Source organism: Triticum aestivum, chromosome 4A (genome assembly GCF_018294505.1).
Source record: "Triticum aestivum cultivar Chinese Spring chromosome 4A, IWGSC CS RefSeq v2.1, whole genome shotgun sequence".
NCBI lineage: Eukaryota > Viridiplantae > Streptophyta > Magnoliopsida > Poales > Poaceae > Triticum > Triticum aestivum.
In genome coordinates this window covers 380,856,936-380,875,009 of record NC_057803.1, presented here as the reverse complement: position 1 = coordinate 380,875,009, position 18,074 = coordinate 380,856,936, and positions in this window count along the sequence as shown.

Genomic DNA, 18,074 nt, shown 5'->3' with positions numbered 1-18,074 from the left:
AGAGGCGATCTGAATTCATACAAGCTAGACATCTAGGGTTTATCCACTTCGATCTCCAAGTAGATCAACTCTTGTAACCCCTATACTCATCAAATATAATCACGAAGGACATAGGGTTTTACCTCCATTAATAGGGCCCAAACCTAGGTCAACATCGTGTCCCCTTTGTCCTCTTTTACCTTCGATCCTCAAATGCATAGTTAGGGACCCCCAACCCGAGATCGGCCGGTTTTGACACCAACATTGGTGCTTTCATTGAGACTTCCACGGTGTCATCGGTGGAAGGTTCGATGGCTTGCTCGATCATCAATAACGATGATGTTTCCAGGAAACTTTCTCCCCTGGTCAACGTTTTGTGTTTGGTGGCTTTGCTCTAGGTGCCAATTCAGTTGGCCACCTTTCTCCCTTGGTCAACTTTCTCCCCTGGTCAACATAATGATAGCTATGCACCTGGTCATCAGATCAGGTTCGAAATCCTAAACTATGTTGCTGATATCCGAGGAGACTTGATCTTCAAAGGGTTCACGGCCTCGATTACTATTCCCGTCTTCAAGAAGGAAACCCTTTGGATCCATCATCAGGCACCGTTCAAGGATCAACTATCATTCCCGCCCTGGCCTTAGATACAGGGCAGACTATCTTGTCCGAAGACAGGAGTATTAACCCCACCGGACTCTCTCCTACTACGGAGCTTCCTGCCGGAGACCCAGAGGCGATTATATTACCAGCTTGGAATCAAACAAGACTCTCCCTATCATTGGGGAGCAGAACCTACCTCTGGATATTAACTCTGAGCTCTCAAGATCTGCGTCCATTGAGGATGGCCAGGTAGCGTTTACCATGTCAAGCTCTACGGGTCCCCGGTTTCCCGTCCAGCCATCGCTCCTAAATGAGGCTCTCGACTTAATGCGATCTCTCGCCATTACGGAAGTATCACCTCCGAACCACGCCCAACCCGGACTAGGGGCTGAGAGCGGGGAATTTTGCGCCCCACCCACCACACATTTGATAGACACTTTCGAGGACTTAACCAACATGCTAGATTACGCCTCTGAAGACATCGACGGTATGGACAACGATGCCGGAGACGAACCAGGACAAAACCCGCCATTCACCAGGCGCTGGATAGCCACTTCCACTTATGACGTGTACATGGGGGATATCCTAGAAAAGAAGGATGACGACAACGATAACAACCCGACCGAGGACAAGCCTGTCGAGGCACCATCAAAACGCCAACGTCAGCGGCGCCGCTCAAAATTGCGTCACGAAAAGGAAAGCAATACTGCCACCAGAGATAACAACACTTTGGATGACGCCGACGACCCCAAAGACCCCGTCGAGCCTCCGTCTAGGCAGGATGAATGGGAGGAGGGACAAGTTAACCCCGACGAACCCATCCGGAATGAGGATTCGGAGGATAGTAACTATCTACCGGTCTCCGAGGAGGATGTCAGCCTTGGCCACGAAGACTTCATCATGCCAAAGGAACCCCTCGAGCAAGAGCGCTTCAAGCGACAACTAATCGCCACTGTGAGGAGCCTAAAAATAAATATCAATAGCTTCAGGACGAAGAAGATATGCTCAACGATAGATGGACCAAGGTCCTGGCTGCTAAAGAATATGGCCTTCAGCGCCCAATAAAGAGTTATCCGAAATGTAGGCTACTACCACAATTCGACGATGAGGCCCTTGAGCCAGTACCGTCAAGATATAGTCACGCTGACGAACTAGGCCGACCACCATGTGGACGATACAAAGCTGCTGCTTATGCCGAACATTAGCCCGCACCACCTCGCCGTCGAGGCAAAGATGTAGCGGCTCAAGGCTATACCTACGACCTCCGTCAGGACCTAGATAATAGAGGTGGTCAGACTAGTTCAAATCTACGGATCAAGGGGACACGCTCCAACAGGAGACGACCTCCATCAAGCTTGGCGCAATAAGCTATAACACCCACGATGCGGCTATATCTCCCACGTGTCGGAGCACAACTTCGAGGCATAACCGCATAGTAGACATGTCGCAAGAGGGGTAATCTTTACACATCCCATGTACTGAGTAAGAAAGGGATAAAGAGTTGGCTTACAATCGCCACTTCACACAAAACATAAATATAGCATTATATCATCCAGAAACTATCAAGGTCCGACTACGGAACCAAATAAAGTAAGACAACCCCTAATGCAAAAGATCCCCGGTCGCCCCGACTGGGCTCCACTACTGATCAACTGGAAAACGAAACAACACAACAAACACGATCTTCACCGAGCTCCCACTTGAGCTTGGTTGCGTCACCTGCACTGGTATCATCGGTACTTGCAACTGTTTGGAAGTATCTGTGAGCCACGGGGACTCAGCAATCTCACACCCGCGAGATCAAGACTATTTAAGCTTATGGGTAGGATAGAGTAATGAGGTGGAGCTGCAGCAAGCACTAGCATATATGGTGGCTAACTTACGCAAATAAGAGCGAGAAGAGAAGCAAAGCAACGGTCGTGAACTAGAAGTGATCAAGAAGTGATACTGAAACTACTTATGTTCAAGCATAACACAAGAACCGTGTTTACTTCCCGGACTCCGCCGGGAAGAGACCATCACATCTCAGGGCACAAGACATTTCCCGATCAGACTCGGAATCCCGGTTACAAGACATTTCGACAATGGTAAAACAAGACCAGCAAAGCTGCCCGAATGTGCCGACAAATCCCGATAGGAGCTTCATATATCTCGTTCTCAAGGCACACCAGATGAGCAAGATGTAGGGTTGGCATAGACCCTGGTTGCCTAGGGGGCGCCGGACATCGCTCAGGTTGGACCAACACTTAGCGAAGCACTGGCGTGAGGGGGTTAAAACAAAGATGACCCTCGGGCTCCAAAAACCCAAGGGAAAAAGGCTAGGTGAGGAAAATGTAAAGCCAAGGTTGGGCCTTGCTAGAGGAGTTTTATTCAAAGCAAACTGTCAAGGGGTTCCCATAACACCCAACCGTGTAAGGAACGCAAAATCAAGGAACATAACACCGGTATGATGGAAACTAGGGTGGCAAGAGTGGAACAAAACATCAGGCATAAGGCCGAGCCTTCCACCCTTTACCAAGTACATAGATGCATTAATTAAAATAAGAGATATTGTGGTATCCCAACATATCCATGTTCCAACATGGAACAAACTTCAGCTTCACCTGCAACTAAGAACGCTATAAGAGGGGCTGAGCAAAAGCGGTAACATAGGCAAACAATGGTTTGCTAGGAAAGGTGGGTTTGAGGCTGAACATGGCGATAGGGGAGGCATGATAAAGCAAGTGGTAGGTATCGCGGCATAGCAATAGAGCGAGCAACTAGCAAGCAAAGATAGAAGTGATTTCAAGGGTATGGTCATCTTGCCTGAGATCCCGCAAGGAAGAAGAACGAGTCCATGAAGAAGACAAACGGACGTACTCGAACAAATCCTCACAAACGTGACTTAACGGAACCAACCCGAAGAAGCACATCGGAAAGAAGCAAACAACATGGTAAACAACCATCGCATCAACATGGCATGATGCACAACCAAAGTATGATGCATGTCCGATTTAATGAAGCATGGCATGGCAAAGTTAACAAACAACACTACAAGTTAAGTGGAGCTCAATATGCAACGAGTTGCATATTGACGGAACACCACATTCAAGTTATTCTGTTCGATCTTGTTTACGTACCCAGCAATTTTAAATGGTGATTAACATGGCAAGAAGTAAAGCAAAGTAAAACTACCTACCTAGGCAAGTTTAAATGAGGCCGGAACAACAAGCAACAAGTCCGGAAAATCCTCATGTGCATATTTAAGGATTTGGTACTGTTCTGCCCTAAACACAATTTTAGTGTTGTTAAACATGCAAAGTGAGTGAACCAAGTTAAACTAGGCATTTTCTACCCCATTTACATATAAAGTTTATTAGGTTTGGAGCTACGGTTATTTAGTTATGAATTAAATCATTTTAACATGGCATAGGAGCAAATTTAACCAAACAACATTTTAAACATTTAAAACATGGATGAAAGTTGCATATTATGAAACTAGACACAATTCTAAGCATTTTACATGTAAAGTTTGTTTTAATCCAAGCTACGGTTGATTAGTTAGGATATGCATGAAGTTTAGTGGCCTACAAAACTGCAATTCCCTGGATAACAGCTAAATTCGTCCCGAGGAAAAAACACTATATGGGCCAAATCTTGTTGGCCTTACAGGAAGAGGGGATCTGGAGGGGCTGCTCACATCGGGCCTTGGCCCAGCTGGTGGAGAGGGGAGGCCTACAGGGGCGTGCAGCAGGGCTTCGGGATCTGACTGGAGAGGCCTGGGCCTCAGCGCCCTGCTGGACCGCGACGAGGCACAAGGCTAGGCCGGCCTAGGCACTCGATCGGGAAACACCAGCGGCTGGTCAACATGCAGGGGCGCACGTACGGGCGGATCGAGCAAGCAGCAACGCTGTTCGTCCTCCTTGGTCGAGGCCGAGGCGAAACAGGGGATGACGGGAGGGCTTGAGCGGAGGAAGGAGGTACGGCGGGGGAGCGGGTCTTGGCGCACGGAGGAGGTCCTATATGAGGTGGCCGTCCGGTAATGACGTGGGGGAAGGGGACACAGTGCTGGTGCAGGAGCTCCAGCGGCTTGATCCCGGCGAAGTCCGGCAGCGACGTCGAGGCCTTGAGGTGGAGCAGAGGCGAGATCTTGGCGCGGGCGAGCAAGACAGCAGGGAGGCTGGAGACGTCGGGTCCGAGGCCGGGGCCGGAGGAACTTAATGCCGGCGATGACGGAGCTTCCGCGGGCGGCCATGGCATATCCCACTCGTTCCCTGTGAAGAGACAGAGAGGGTGAGGCGAGAGAGATGAGAGATTTTGAGAGAGCGGCACGGGGTGGAAGGGAGCAGGGCACGGCCTGGTGGCGCTGGTTGCCGGCAGCGGTGGCGCAAGGGGACGAGGCCGAGCGCTCCTGCTCGGGGCCTCGAGCAGCTACACGATCCATTCGGGGTCGAGGGAAGAAGTGGCTTGCGCTGGTTGGTGGGCTGGATCAGGCGGCGGCGCAATGGGATTGATGGGACAAGGCTCCTAGGATCTAGGGTTAGGCAATATATATAGCAAGGTTTTTTGGTCAGTGGCTAATCGGACGCTCCGATTAAAATCAAACGATCGAGATAAATAGGTTGGGGAGTCCAATTAAGAAAACAGAGATGTTTTGTAGACGTTTGGGGATAATCCGGACACAACGGTAGCGACAGTCCAAGTCGGGTTCGGGACAACTTTCGGATGCACGCGCGAGGAGGGCCGCGGGCTGACGAGAGAGGTTAGGATGGACCTGGCGGTAGGTAGTGGACTGTGTAGACGGTCTAGAGAGGAAAGAGAGGGAAAGCCTGGCAATAGTTTTCAGAGACCGAAAACGCCCGATGGTTTGACCGACTATATTGTCGCTATAGTTATCCGTTAGGCTATCAAACGAACTCCGAATGCGATGAAACTTGGCAGGCGGCCTATCTACACTATAATAAGACCGCATGCCAACTTTCAACCCATTCCGGTTACATTTTCCGGCCACTTATAAAATAATATTTCGGACGTGCCGCGGGCGCGTGCAAGTGTGTCTGGGCTCAGAACGGACAACGAACGGAACTGGGGAACCCGGACAGATGCAAGTTTTGAAAACAAGATGATGTAATGCACATGATGACAATGCAATATGAAACATGCAAGCAAGTGACATGGCAATGACAACGAACAACTGGAAGACACCTGGCGCATCGGTCTCGGGGCGTTACATAAGCATAACCAAACTTGGGCTGAAAACTACACACGGATGTCATCTGAACTCCGTCATGACGTTGCCCGATACAGAGGCGCCGCACACCCCTTGTGCTTCACCAATGAGGTAATGCAACACCAGTTTCCAAAAGATTTTAAACCCGTAAACATTGAAGCATACGATGGAACGAAGGATCCCGATGTATGGATTGAAGACTTTCTTCTCCACATTCACATGGCTCGCCGTGATGATTTACACGCCATCAAATACCTCCCCCTAAAGCTAAAAGGACCAGCACGACACTGGTTAATTATCCTACCGAGAATTCTATTGGTAGTTGGGAAGATTTGGAGGATGCCTTTTGAGACAACTTCCAAGGTACTTATGTCCGACCACCAGACGCCTATGACCTTAGTCATACAGTCAAGCAACCTGGAAAGCCAGCCCGCAATCTCTGGACTCGGTTCTTAATTAAAAAGAAAAAAATCGTCGACTATCCGGATGCCGAAGCCCTAGCGGCCTTTAAACACAGCGTCCGCGGTGAATGGCTCGCCGAACACCTCGTTCAAGAAAAACCGAAGTCTATGGCAGCCCTTACCGCACTCATGACCCACTTTTGCACGGGATAAGATAGCTGGTTAGCTCATAGAAGTGACAGCACCAGCGACCCTTGAGTCTCCGAAGCCAGGGATGGCAACGAACGACCACGACATAACAAACATAAGCATCGGAACAACAATGAAGAAACGGAGGATATGGTAGTCAATGTCGGATTCAGTGGCTCTAAACCCGGTCAGCCGAAGAAACCATTCAAAGGAAATAGGGATGGTCCACCCAATTTGGAGAAAATACTCGACCAACCATGCCAAATTCATTGCACCCCAGACAAGCCTGCAAATCATTCCAATAGAAACTGTTGGGGCTTTAAACAGGCCGGTAAGTTAAATACCGAACAGAAGGGAAATGAGCCACCAAGCGAGGACGATGATGCTCCTCACCCACCAAACACAGGGGGATAGAAGAAATTTCCTCCTGAGGTGAAAACAGTACATATGATATATGTGATGCATATCCCAAAGACGGAGCTCAAAAGCACACTAAGGGACGTCTACACCGTAGAGCCTGTCGCCCCAAAATTTAACCCATGGTCGGCTTGTTCGATCACCTTCGATCGCAGGGATCACCCGACCAGTATCCACCATGGAGGTTCGGCAGCCCTAGTCCTCGATCCAATCATTGATGGATCCCATCTCACCCGAGTCCTTATGGAAGGCGGCAGGAGTCTTAACCTGATCTATCAAGACACTGTCCATAAAATGGATATTGACCCGTCAACAATTAAGCCTAGTAATACAACCTTTAAGGGGGTGATACTCGGCGTGGAGGCCCATTGCACGGGTTCATTAACATTGGAAGTAGTCTTCGGTTCACAAAATAACTTCCAAAGCGAAGACTTGATCTTCCACATTGTCCCCTTTCGCAGTGGTTATCACACACTGCTCGGACGCACTGCCTTCGCCCGGTTCAATGCAGTCCCGCACTATGCTTACTTAAAGCTCAAGATGCCCGGACCGCGCAACATTATCACAGTCAATGAAAACATGGAGCACTCCCTCCGTACTAAGGAGCATACTGCGGCCCTTGCAGTCGGGGTACAGAGCGGCCTCATCAAGCCGAACACTTCACCAGCCATCAATCCCCCGTACACTGTTAAACGAGTCTGGCCTACTCTAAGAGAACGATAGCTCGGTGGATCCAGAGTTGGACTAGTAGTTCGGCCTCCGTCGATCGCCCCATCTAACCGCAGCATATGTATCACGTGTGCATAACTACACACTTAAAATACCTTGGGCAACGACGGAGGCACACTGCGGACAAGGCCTATAGTGCGGCTCAACCCTATTTGGACCTCAACCCTTTTTTCCTTCCTTTTTTCCTTATATTATAGGTTCGTTAAAACCTAATCACCTTACGGTCGTACATAGGGCTCTTTCATCAGGCACCTTTTATATAAACGATCGTCGATTTGTCCTCTGAAAGGTCTTGCACCAAGGCGACAGCGGTGCAGACATGCGGCAGGGTGTCAATGGGATCTTTAAGAATACCTTTTCTTTTTAGGCCCTGTATACAGCTTCCCCTTGTTTATAAATTCTCAGCATGTAAAATAGCATAGATGTTTACGGCATTATCTGTAATAACACGTTTTGATGTATCAACCAGATTATAATGGAAGCAGTTTTTTGCCAACCCCTGTTCGGTGTTGGTTTACTTTATAATCTGTATTTCCTCTTTGCTTCAGATTACCATATATACTTTGGTACCGCTTAAATGTCGGGGGCTCTATTCGGCCATGTATATTTTCAAAATTCTGAACACTTCTAGAGTATACTTCAGCATCCCGAATATTGCATTATATGCAACAGCTCCGAATCCTGTCTTTGGTCAATAGTTGGGTTGCCCGGCTCCTGTGATTACCACCTTACGTTCTGCTTGTTCAGCTAAGGTAGTAAAGGGAGAACTACTATGATTGTGTCTCTGGATAGTCCAGTCAAACACCTCAGTAGAGAAAGCCAAAAACTGACTATTATGATATGGCGAGAGCTGGTCAGCGATTCGATGACTTGCTACAAATGTTTTGCGATTTACTCCGTATATATGAAGCACTGGCCTTATCCCACTCATGCACCTAAGGCATCCTTGTTCGCATAGACGCATACGCACCAGGGCCTAGTACTTAGCCCCACTGTCAAACTCCTAGGGCTAAGTGAAAGTAATAAAGCCGAATAGTCTGATTGCCCGGTTCGCTACGTGGACACCTCCTTTATGGACCAAGATGTTGGGTCAAGTATGATCGCACGCTATCCCGAAGACCCTTGTAGTATCTACGTGGGGGCTGAAGCCAACGACTGGCAAAATTTCTGAATTAAAAACGATCGCACAAGAGGAAAATAATTTAACATAAAGGCATAACTATATTACAAGCCTTGGTTCACAAAACAAAGTCTGGATAACCATAATACTGTTGGAAATATGCCCTAGAGGCAATAATAAAAGTATTATTATATTTCATTGTTCATGATAATTGTCTTGTATTCATGCTATAACTGTATTATCCGGAAATCGTAATACACGTGTGAATACTTAGACCACACTATGTCCCTGGTAAGCCTCTAGTTGACCAGCCCGTTGTGATCAACAGATAGTCATGGTTTCCTGACTATGGACATTGGATGTCATTGATAACGGGATCACATCATTAGGAGAATGATGTGATGGACAAGACCCAATCCTAAGCATAGCATAAAAGATCGTGTAGTTCGTTTTGCTAGAGCTTTGCAAGTGTCAAGTATCTCTTCCTTCGACCATGAGATCGTGTAACTCCCGGATACCGTAAGAATGCCTTGGGTGTGCCAAACGTCACAACGTAACTGTGTGACTATAAAGTTGCATTACAGGTATCTCCGAAAGTAGCTGTTGGGTTGACACGGATCGAGACTGGGATTTGTCACTCCGTATGACGGAGAGGTATCTCTGGGCCCACTCGGTAATGCATCATCATAATGAGCTCAAAGTGACCAAGGTGTTGGACATGGGATCATGCATTACGGTACGAGTAAAGTGACTTGCCGGTAACGAGACTGAACAAGGTATTGGGATACCGACGATCAAGTCTCGGGCAAGTAACATACCGATTGGCAAAGGGAATTGTATACAGGGTTTGATCGAATCCTCGACATAGTGGTTCATCCGATGACAACATCGAGGAGCATGTGGGAGCCATCATGGGTATCCAGATCCCGCTGATGGTTATTGACTAAGAGAGTCTCGGTCATGTCTACATGTCTCCCGAACCCGTAGGGTCTACACACTTAAGGTTCAGTCACGCTAGGGTTGTAGGGATATGTATATGCAGTAACCCGAATGTTGTTCGGAGTCCCGGATGAGATCCCGGACGTCACGAGGAGTTCCGGAATGGTCCGGAGGTAAAGATTTATATATGGGAAGTCCTGTTTCGGGCATCGGGACAAGTTTCGGGGTTATCGGTATTGTACCGGGACCACCGGAGGGGTCCCGGGGGCCCACCGGGTGGGGCCACCCATCCCCGGGGGCCACATGGGCTGTAGGGGGTGCGCCTTGGCCTACATGGGCCAAGGGCACCAGCCCCACAAGGCCCATGCGCCTAGGGTTTCCAAGGGGGAGGAGTCCTACTAGTGGAAGGCACCTCCTAGGTGCCTTGGGGGGGAGGGAATCCCCCTTGGCCGCCGCACCCCCTAGGAGATTTGATCTCCTAGGGCCGGCCACCCCCCCTTGGCACCCCTATATATAGTGGGGGGAGAGGAGGGACTTCATACCTTGTGCCCTGGCCTTTGGTTGCCTCCTTCTCCCTCCCCAACACCTCCTCCAACTCCATAGCGCTTAGCGAAGCTCTGCCGGAGTACTGCAGCTCCAACAACACCACGCCGTCGTGCTGCTGCTGGTGCCATCTCCCTCAACCTCTCCTCCCTTCCTTGCTGGATCAAGAAGGAGGAGACGTGGCTGTTTCTGTACGTGTGTTGAACGCGGAGGTGCCGTCCGTTCGGCGCAGGTCATCGGTGATTTGAATCACGTCGAGTACGACTACATCATCACCTTGCAAGCTTCCGCACGCAATCTACAAGTGGTATGTAGATGCAAACTCTCTCCCTAGACTTGTTGCTTAGATGAACTCATAGATGGATCTTGGTGAAACCGTAGGAAAAATTTTAATTTTCTGCAACGTTCCCCAACAGTGGCATCATGAGCTAGGTCTATGCGTAGTTCTCTTTGCACGAGTAGAACACAACTTTGTTGTGGGCGTGGATTTTGTCATCTTACTTGCCTCTACTAGTCTTTTCTTGCTCAACGGTATTGTGGGATGAAGCGGCCCGGACCAACCTTACACGTACGCTTACGTGAGACCGGTTCCACCGACTGACATGCACTAGTTGCATAAGGTGGCTGGCGGGTGTCTGTCTCTCCCACTTTAGTTGGAGCGGAATCGATGAACAGGGCCCTTATGAAGGGTAAATAGAAGTTGACAAAATCACGTTGTGGTGATTCGTAGGTAAGAAAACGTTCTTGCTAGAACCCAATTGCAGCCACGTAAAAGATGCAACAACAATTAGAGGACGTCTAACTTGTTTTTGCAGCGATTGATCATGTGATGTGATATGGCCAGAAGTTGTGATGAATGATGAATTGTGATGTATGAGATCATGTTCTTTGTAATAGGATTCACGACTTGCATGTCGATGAGTATGACAACCGGCAGGAGCCATAGGAGTTGTCATTATTTTTGTATGACCTGCGTGTCATTGAATTACGTCATGTAAACTACTTTACTTTATTGCTAAACGTTAGTCATAGAAGTAGAAGTAGTCGCTGGCGTGACAACTTCATGAAGACACGATGATGGAGATCATGATGATGGAGATCATGGTGTCAAGCCGGTGACGAGATGATCATGGAGCCCCGAAGATGAAGATCAATGGAGCTACATGATATTGGCCATATCATGTCACAAATATAATTGCATGTGATGTTTATTATGTATTATGCATCTTGTTTACTTAGGACGACGGTAGTAAATAAGATGATCCCTTATAAAATTTCAAGAAGTGTTCTCCCCTAACTGTGCACCGTTGCTACAGTTCGTCGTTTCTAAGCACCACGTGATGATCGGGTGTGATGGATTCTTACGTTCACATACAACGGGTGTAAGACAGTTTTACACAGCGAAAACACTTAGGGTTAACTTGACGAGCCTAGCATGTACAGACATGGCCTCGGAACACGGAGACCGAAAGGTCGAACACGAGTCGTATGGAAGATACGATCAACATGAAAATGTTCACCGACGATGACTAGTCCGTCTCACGTGATGATCGGACACGGGCTGGTCGACTCGGATCGTGTAACACTTAGATGACTAAAGGGATGTCTAATCTAAGTGGGAGTTCATAATTTGATTAGAACTTTATTATCATGAACATAGTCTAAAACCTTTGCAAATATGTCTTGTAGATCAATGGCCAACGCTAATGTCAACATGAACTTCAACGCGTTCCTAGAGAAAACCAAGCTGAAAGATGATGGCAGCAACTATACGGACTGGGTCCGGAACCTGAGGATCATCCTCATAGCTGCCAGGAAACAATATGTCCTAGAAGGACCGCTAGGTGACGCTCCCGTCCCAGAGAACCAAGACATTATGAATGCTTGGCAAACTCGCGCTGATGATTACTCCCTCGTTCAGTGCGGCATGCTTTACAGCTTAGAACCGGGGCTCCAAAAGCGTTTTGAGCATCACGGAGCATATGAGATGTTCGAAGAGCTGAAACTAGTTTTTCAAGCTCATGCCCGGGTCGAGAGATATGATGTCTCCGACAAGTTCTACAGTTGTAAGATGGAGGAAAACAGTTCTGTCAGTGAGCACATCCTGAAGATGTCTGGGTTGCACAACCGTATGACCCAGCTAAACATTAACCTCCCAGATGAGGCGGTCATTGACAGAATCCTCCAGTCGCTCCCACCAAGCTACAAAAGCTTTGTGATGAACTACAACATGCAAGGAATGGAAAAGACCATTCCTGAATTGTTCTCGATGCTGAAGTCAGCAGAGGCTGAAATCAAGAAAGAACATCAAGTGTTGATGGTCAATAAGACCACTAAGTTCAAGAAGGGCAAGGGTAAGAAGAACTTCAAGAAGGACGGCAAAGATGTTGCCGCGCCTGGTAAGCCAGTTACCGGGAAGAAGTCAAAGAATGGACCCAAGCCTGAGACTGAGTGCTTTTATTGCAAGGGGAAGGGTCACTGGAAGCGGAACTGCCCCAAATACTTAGCGGATAAGAAGGCCGGCAACACCAAAGGTATATTTGATATACATGTGATTGATGTGTACCTTACCAGTAATCGTAGTAACTCCTGGGTATTTGATACCGGTGCCGTTGCTCATATTTGTAACTCACAGCAGGAGCTGCAGAATAAACGGAGACTGGCAAAGGACGAGGTGACGATGCGCGTCGGGAATGGTTCCAAAGTCGATGTGATCGCCGTCGGCACGCTGCCTCTACATTTACCTACGGGATTAGTTTTGAACCTCAATAAATGTTATTTAGTGCCAAGTTTGAGCATGAACATTGTATCTGGATCTCGTTTAATACGAGATGGCTACTCATTTAAGTCTGAGAATAATGGTTGTTCGATTTATATGAGAGATATGTTTTATGGTCATGCTCCGATGGTCAATGGTTTATTCTTAATGAATCTCGAGCGTAATATTACACATGTTCATAGTGTAGATGCCAAAAGATTTAAAGTTGATAACGATAGTCCCACATACTTGTGGCACTGCCGCCTTGGTCACATTGGTGTCAAGCGCATGAAGAAGCTCCATGCTGATGGACTTTTAGAGTCTCTTGATTATGAATCATTTGACACGTGCGAACCCTGCCTCTTAGGTAAAATGACCAAGACTCCGTTCTCCGGAACAATGGAGCGAGCAACCAACTTGTTGGAAATCATACATACCGATGTGTGCGGTCCAATGAGCGTTGAGGCTCGCGGAGGATATCGTTATGTTCTCACTCTCACAGATGACTTGAGTAGATATGGGTATGTCTACTTAATGAAACACAAGTCTGAGACCTTTGAAAAGTTCAAGGAATTTCAGAATGAGGTGGAGAATCAACGTGACCGAAAGATAAAATTCTTACGATCAGATCGTGGAGGAGAATACTTAAGTCACGAATTTGGTACACACTTAAAGAAATGTGGAATCGTTTCACAGCTCACGCCGCCTGGAACACCTCAGCGAAACGGTGTGTCCGAACGTCGTAATCGCACTCTATTGGATATGGTGCGGTCTATGATGTCTCTTACCGATTTACCGCTATCATTTTGGGGATACGCTCTAGAGACAGCTACATTCACTTTAAATAGGGCACCGTCTAAATCCGTTGAGACGACACCGTATGAATTATGGTTTGGAAAGAAACCTAAGCTGTCGTTTCTAAAAGTTTGGGGATGCGAAGCTTATGTCAAGAAACTTCAACCTGAAAAGCTCGAACCAAAGTCGGAAAAATGCGTATTCATAGGATACCCTAAGGAAACTATAGGGTATACCTTCTACTTAAGATCCGAAGGCAAGATCTTTGTTGCCAAGAACGGATGCTTTCTGGAGAAAGAGTTTCTCTCGAAAGAAGTAAGTGGGAGGAAAGTAGAACTCGATGAAGTACTACCTCTTGAGCGGGATAGTGACGCAGCACAGGAAACCATTCCTGTGATGCCCACACCAACTGAAGAGGAAAACCATGATGATGATCAAGGTACTTCGGATCAAGTTACTGCTGAACTTCGTAGGTCCACAAGGACACGTTCCGCACCAGAGTGGTACGGCAACCCTGTCCTGGAAATCATGTTGTTAGACAACAATGAACCTTCGAACTATGAAGAAGCAATGACGGGCCCGGATTCCAACAAATGGCTTGAAGCCATGAAATCCGAGATAGAATCCATGTATGAAAACAAAGTATGGACTTTGACAGACTTGCCCGATGATCGGCGAGCGATAGAAAACAAATGGATCTTTAAGAAGAAGACGGACGCGGATGGTAATGTTACCATCTATAAAGCTCGACTTGTCGCTAAGGGTTATCGACAGGTTCAAGGCATTGACTACGACGAGACATTCTCTCCCGTAGCGAAGCTAAAGTCCGTCCGAATCATGTTAGCAATTGCCGCATACTATGATTATGAGATATGGCAGATGGACGTCAAAACAGCATTCCTTAACGGGCATCTTAAGGAAGAACTGTATATGATGCAGCCGGAAGGTTTTGTCGATCCTCAGAACGCTAACAAAGTATGCAAGCTCCAGCGATCCATTTATGGACTGGTGCAAGCATCTCGGAGTTGGAACATTCGCTTTGATGAGATGATCAAAGCGTTTGGGTTTATGCAGACTTATGGAGAAGCCTGCGTTTACAAGAAAGTGAGTGGGAGCTCTGTAGCATTTCTCATATTATATGTAGATGACATACTCCTGATGGGAAATAATATAGAATTTCTGGACAGCATTAAGGCCTACTTGAATAAGTGTTTTTCAATGAAGGACCTTGGAGAAGCTGCTTATATATTAGGCATCAAGATCTATAGAGATAGATCGAGACGCCTCATAGGTATTTCACAAAGTACATACCTTGATAAGATTTTGAAGAGATTCAGAATGGATCAGTCCAAGAAGGGGTTCTTGCCTATGTTACAAGGTATGAGACTGAGCTCAGCTCAGTCACCGACCACGGCAAAAGATAAAGAAGAGATGAGTGTCATCCCCTATGCTTCAGCCATAGGATCTATTATGTATGCCATGCTGTGTACCAGACCCGATGTAAACCTTGCCGTAAGTTTGGTAGCAAGATACCAAAGTAATCCCGGCAAGGAACACTGGACAGCGGTCAAGAATATCCTGAAGTACCTGAAAAGGACAAAGGACATGTTTCTCGTTTATGGAGGAGACGAAGAGCTCGTCGTAAAGGGTTACGTCGACGCTAGCTTTGACTCAGATCCGGATGACTCTAAGTCACAAACCGGATACGTGTATATGTTGAATGGTGGAGCAGTAAGCTGGTGCAGCTGCAAGCAGAGCGTCGTGGCGGGATCTACGTGTGAAGCGGAGTACATGGCAGCCTCGGAGGCAGCACATGAAGCGATTTGGGTGAAGGAGTTCATCACCGACCTAGGAGTCATACCCAATGCGTCGGGGCTGATCAAACTCTTCTGTGACAACACTGGAGCTATTGCCCTCGCAAAGGAGCCCAGGTTTCACAAGAAGACCAGGCACATCAAGCGTCGTTTCAACTCCATCCGTGAAAATGTTCAAGATGGAGACACAGAGATTTGCAAAGTACACACGGATCTGAATGTCGCAGATCCGCTGACTAAACCTCTCTCGCGTGCAAAACATGATCAACACCAGAACTCTATGGGTGTTCGATTCATCACAATGTAACTAGATTAGTGACTCTAGTGCAAGTGGGAGACTGTTGGAAATATGCCCTAGAGGCAATAATAAAAGTATTATTATATTTCATTGTTCATGATAATTGTCTTGTATTCATGCTATAACTGTATTATCCGGAAATCGTAATACACGTGTGAATACTTAGACCACACTATGTCCCTGGTAAGCCTCTAGTTGACCAGCCCGTTGTGATCAACAGATAGTCATGGTTTCCTGACTATGGACATTGGATGTCATTGATAACGGGATCACATCATTAGGAGAATGATGTGATGGACAAGACCCAATCCTAAGCATAGCATAAAAGATCGTGTAGTTCGTTTTGCTAGAGCTTTGCAAGTGTCAAGTATCTCTTCCTTCGACCATGAGATCGTGTAACTCCCGGATACCGTAAGAATGCCTTGGGTGTGCCAAACGTCACAACGTAACTGGGTGACTATAAAGGTGCATTACAGGTATCTCCGAAAGTAGCTGTTGGGTTGACACGGATCGAGACTGGGATTTGTCACTCCGTATGACGGAGAGGTATCTCTGGGCCCACTCGGTAATGCATCATCATAATGAGCTCAAAGTGACCAAGGTGTTGGACACGGGATCATGCATTACGGTACGAGTAAAGTGACTTGCCGGTAACGAGACTGAACAAGGTATTGGGATACCGACGATCAAGTCTCGGGCAAGTAACATACCGATTGGCAAAGGGAATTGTATACAGGGTTTGATCGAATCCTCGACATAGTGGTTCATCCGATGACAACATCGAGGAGCATGTGGGAGCCATCATGGGTATCCAGATCCCGCTGATGGTTATTGACTAAGAGAGTCTCGGTCATGTCTACATGTCTCCCGAACCCGTAGGGTCTACACACTTAAGGTTCAGTCACGCTAGGGTTGTAGGGATATGTATATGCAGTAACCCGAATGTTGTTCGGAGTCCCGGATGAGATCCCGGACGTCACGAGGAGTTCCGGAATGGTCCGGAGGTAAAGATTTATATATGGGAAGTCCTGTTTCGGGCATCGGGACAAGTTTCGGGGTTATCGGTATTGTACCGGGACCACCGGAGGGGTCCCGGGGGCCCACCGGGTGGGGCCACCCATCCCCGGGGGCCACATGGGCTGTAGGGGGTGCGCCTTGGCCTACATGGGCCAAGGGCACCAGCCCCACAAGGCCCATGCGCCTAGGGTTTCCAAGGGGGAGGAGTCCTACTAGTGGAAGGCACCTCCTAGGTGCCTTGGGGGGGAGGGAATCCCCCTTGGCCGCCGCACCCCCTAGGAGATTTGATCTCCTAGGGCCGGCCACCCCCCCTTGGCACCCCTATATATAGTGGGGGGAGAGGAGGGACTTCATACCTTGTGCCCTGGCCTTTGGTTGCCTCCTTCTCCCTCCCCAACACCTCCTCCAACTCCATAGCGCTTAGCGAAGCTCTGCCGGAGTACTGCAGCTCCAACAACACCACGCCGTCGTGCTGCTGCTGGTGCCATCTCCCTCAATCTCTCCTCCCTTCCTTGCTGGATCAAGAAGGAGGAGACGTGGCTGTTTCCGTACGTGTATTGAACGCGGAGGTGCCGTCCGTTCGGCGCAGGTCATCGGTGATTTGAATCACGTCGAGTACGACTACATCATCACCTTGCAAGCTTCCGCACGCAATCTACAAGTGGTATGTAGATGCAAACTCTCTCCCTAGACTCGTTGCTTAGATGAACTCATAGATGGATCTTGGTGAAACCGTAGGAAAAATTTTAATTTTCTGCAACGTTCCCCAACAAATACATTCAATCAAACATGATATCCTTTGAGCATTGGCCGTCTACTATTTGGGGACCCACCAGGACATCATCAAAGTATCGCTCCGGCTTGTGCTGGTTCTTGCCTTCGGGCAGGCCTTCAGTTGCCATGACAATGGCCTTCATCTTCACCCAGTGCATCTTGACACGGGGAAAGGCCATCCGCGCACCCTTTATGCACGCCAAGCGCTTCATAGCTTCAACTCGGGGCAGTGCTTCAGTGAGTCGCCTCACCAGGCCGAAGTAGCTGCTAGGAATGGGTTCGGCTGGCCAAAGACGAACTATGATGTCCTTCATGGCCAGACCGTACATCCTATGCAGCTCCGACAGTTGCATCATCTGGTTGTTCAACAGCGCCGGATGCTCCGACGCTAGGAACTGTGACCAGAATAGCTTCTCTATCGTGTTCCCCTCCTGGGCTCGGAAGAACCGCTCGTCATCGGTAGCACTCCTCGGAAGATCCGCAAAGGCGTCT